Below are 4,193 nucleotides of genomic sequence, written 5' to 3'. Positions count from 1 at the left end.
CGTCCTGCATGCCCTGGGGCAAAGAGAAAAATTCCTCCATCCTCACAGAGGATCAGTCTAAACGACTCAGGTGTAATTTGACTACAAGTGCTACCAAGTGCAGCGGGGCTGCCGTAGCTTTGCGCTTTGAGGTAGCGTAAGTTAGGTCACCGACCTTTCGTTTTATAATCAGAACAAGTTCGAGTTGAGCGGATCGCAAACCGCTTACTCCAAGTGTGATTATAGCTGTAATCCAAGGCTAATTAACACTTCGGTTTAAATTCAAAACTGACTTTATTCATTTTTATCTGCGGCAAAGCCGTCAAATTTTAAATGCATAGGTTTTCCAAAATATGTATTGTTAAATCCAATACATGTATAACAACTGGCTATCCAGCCCCATACCGTATTCTTGTTTGGGTGTGGTCACACCATGCCCATCTGGTGCGACACAAACCCTTGTTGCCAGGGTATGCGTAACCCCGTTACACAAATTGCTGCTTTCCAGAGGTCAAATTGCAAAGCAGTCGTAAAGCATTTATAATGCTTGCAGTAATTTTGTAATTATTAGCGAAAAGAATTTGAATACGACCAAGTACAAGTTGCTGGTCACATTAAATTGGATTGTGCACAAAACGTATATTCGTCACGTGGTGTATGCAGGTCTCTCAACTTTTTGTGAAATCCGCCTTGTTTGCTATCTATCTTCCTAAGCCAAATCAGTGTTGACCTTTTTGATTTATTAGCAATGAATTTGAAGTGAATTGCTATTGAGAAAATTAGGAGCTTTTGATTTTGTTGTTTTCTTTTTGTAATATCCTTCTTTTCACAATGTCATAAGATTGCAAGATTCTACAGCACATTGTTTACGTTGACAATTTGAATATTTGACGTATTAGCGCGATAAAGTACTGCCACTATTTCTTAGCAATTCGAAAGGTGTAGTGTACATCTATTATGGACCGATGAAGAATCCTGGTAGTACACAGATTTTTTAATATCGAAAGACGATGGTCGTCAACCTATTAAATTCTCGAGGGTACCAATTTTTTAATATCCTATCCCAAAACGTTTGATAGGGACGACGGTATTTTTGTTTAGCCTCAACAGTAAATTCGAATTATGGTTTATCAAATACAGTAATGAAACCAAAGCATGTTATGTGTTTACGTTGAGCAAAATCAGGGGCGAGATCGGGTGATCGCGTTCGAATCTCAACAGCTCAAAGCTGCAGAGAAAAACATTCCAGTTCATGACAAGGAGCTACTTGCGATGAAGTATGCACTTGTCAAGTTCAGGGTCCACCTGCTCGGCTCCAAGCCGTTTAAAATCTATACAGATCACGCGTCACTACGCACTGCGACTCAGTCGCCCCGCCTCTCGCAGAGGATGGCTAGATGGCCACCCATCTGTGCGGAACATCACTTCGAGGTGAAGTATAAGCCGGGAAAGCAGAATGCTTTGGCTGACGCGCTGTCATGTAGACCGGACAACGTCGTCTGTGACGGATTCGATCCGCACCGCGTATGTGGGCGATGAGATGTGTGTAGCGCTGTTACGGGCTCTGGGAGCAAGGAGTTTGGATTTTGGAGACTCGAAAAAAATGTCACCAAGACTGCGTGCACGATTGCACCGATACTCGTTGAAGAACGGCTTGCTATTATATAGCACCTATTCAACGGATACACCACACATTGTGGTTCGTCATGATGAGGATCTAAAATATCGCATCCTCTATGAGGCATACGACACACCACTCAGTGGTCATTTTGGTCATGAGAAAACGTTCAACTCTGTGAGTCACCACTATTGGTGGCCAAAGCTGTACAAATAGACGAGCACCTATCTGCGCACGCGTGAGACGTGTCAAAGGGCGAAACCCTGTCCAAATGCGGCTGCGCCGCTGGCCAGCTTGCCGACGGCTTGAGCAAGCCCACGTAAAACACCGCTTGGGTGCACATATGTTTTGGAAGGTTCAGCGTATACGCTAGGCCCCCGCTTGGCCACAATCTCAAACGGTCCGATAAATTGTGGACGAAGCTTCGTCCTGAAGATAGCAGAGGCTGCATGTGTAGGAAGATTTTTATATTTTTATGAAACCAGGTCCCCGACCATTAAGCTTTCCACTTTGCCTCTTCCTTGTTCATCTGCATATTCTTCCTGCAAATCTTGGCTTTCAGCCAGCGCATCGCGAACGTGTCGAGGGACACTCAGTCTGGTAGACAAGAAGTCATTTTCTTTGCGAGTAGTGAGGGGGCTGACACCAGCTAGCCATTCGGCTATTCCTCCCCAACCAAGCCCCAAGCCATGGAATGGCAGCGTCAGTGGGACGCGAGGGTGAATCAGCTCGCTCACATAGAACGGCGTGCAGCCGGTAGACGTATGCGCTGCATTGTTCAGCGCGAACTCTTCGAGTGGCAACATGGCGCTCCAGCGCCTTGGCGTCTCGGCGTAGACGCTTCGATGAACGTCTTCGATGACGCGATTCGCCCTTTCGGTTTGACTATCGGTCTGTGGAATGATCCGCTGTCGAAATATCCAACTTGGAGGCTAGCACCTTGAAGATAGCCGACCAAAATTTTCCTGTAAAACGGGGATCTCTATCGGAGACAATCGACTCGTCTTGACGGAAAACGATCCACGAACAGCATTGCTGTACCGACCCCGTCGATGGTGGCTGGCACCACCGCCAAATGAGCCATCTTGTCCAACCGGTCGACGGATGCCACGACACCCGTGTTGCCCGCCGAATCATTCGGCAGGCCAAACACAAAGTCCAAACTCATGGACTGCCAGCACCTAGGATCCGGCGCAAGTGAACGCGGAAGCGTTCGAGCCGGAGTGGATCACACGGGCCCTGGGCCACCCAGAAGCTAAACCAGCAACTGGTTCTATGCCCAGAGTGCATCAACCTCCATTTCAATGGCGCCAAGCGCTCCACCGTTGCCTGCAGCGACGCATTTGCCTGTTCCACGGCTAGGAGTCGCTCCGACAGAGTACGGTAGTCCTCAAGGTGAGGCAGCCAGCGCACGACGACGTCCTCATGAGCGTCCGCATAGCGATATGCTACTTCAGCATGACGCTCAGCAGAGCTCCGATCACGAAGGATCTCGTCCTCAAGGGCTCGAAGAGCATCACGAGTCACTGGACGGCGGTCGACCAGGTCGTCACCGCACGCCACCGACTCTTCTAGATGAGAACGGTGACGTCCACTATCATGTGGAACGTCTAGTGGGACGACGTTGTCACCAGGGTCAGACCCAATATCTCGTGAAGTGGCGGGGATATCCCGACACAGAAAACTCGTGGGAGTTTGAAGCGCCCCTTCGGCAAGGTTGTCCAGACACCGTGGCTTTTGATCAGAAAGATCAGGACGCCCCGCGTTTCCCGGCAATAGTCAGGGAAGTAGAAGGGCCATATGCTGAGATCAAGCAGTGACCCTGAGCTCTTGCGGTCGCAGACACAGAGCTCGCGGGAGCATTAGGGGTTCACCCATACGTCGCAGGGCGACAGTCCGAAGGAAGTCGATGCCTTGAGTTTGGCAATCTCATCGGAGCTGTCGCTTCACACGCACGTCTACTTCGTTGTGGCTCAAACTGCAGGTTATGCAGTGAGGAAAGTTTCCGATGCCGTTGCACCCATCGCTCAAAGAGCACTTTGTCATCCGTAGCGCTTTCGCCAGGGGCGAGCACTACAGGTATTGTCCGCATTGCGGGTACACAAGAGCCACCTCGTTGCGCACGTAGACGAGTGCGATAAGCTTCCGACGGAAATTCTTGTGGAACCAAAAAATGAGCTCGAAGAGCTTTCCGTTCGGCAAGCTCATCTTCCGTAATGACCAGGGGCCCAATGATGTGGAGGCGTATCAGTTGAGGTAATGCGTCCTTCGCTTCCACATCGGGATCCGTCGAGCGGAACCATATTCCACATGAGGGTCAATGACTCACCGCGAATGAGCGCGCATCAGAGCCGCCTTACGGGCAGCTTCCAGCTGCCGCTTCAGTGCCTCATCGAAGTCATTGGTGATGACACCACGTCCTTCAGGTGATGAGGGGTCAGGAAACGGACATGGGGTCCGCAAGGCGCGAATAGGGCTTGTCTCACGCCGCTGGCGCGGCTCGCCTTCCTCGTCATCCCATCCGGGAAAAAGGGCGTCAGACTCGTAGTCGACCACCTCCACATCCCCAACGAGGTCACTCGTCACTGATAGCACA

The sequence above is a fragment of the Plasmopara halstedii genome (assembly GCF_900000015.1).
Source record: "Plasmopara halstedii genome assembly, contig: Scaffold_3109, whole genome shotgun sequence".
Taxonomy (NCBI): domain Eukaryota; phylum Oomycota; class Peronosporomycetes; order Peronosporales; family Peronosporaceae; genus Plasmopara; species Plasmopara halstedii.
This window is presented reverse-complemented; position numbering follows the sequence as displayed.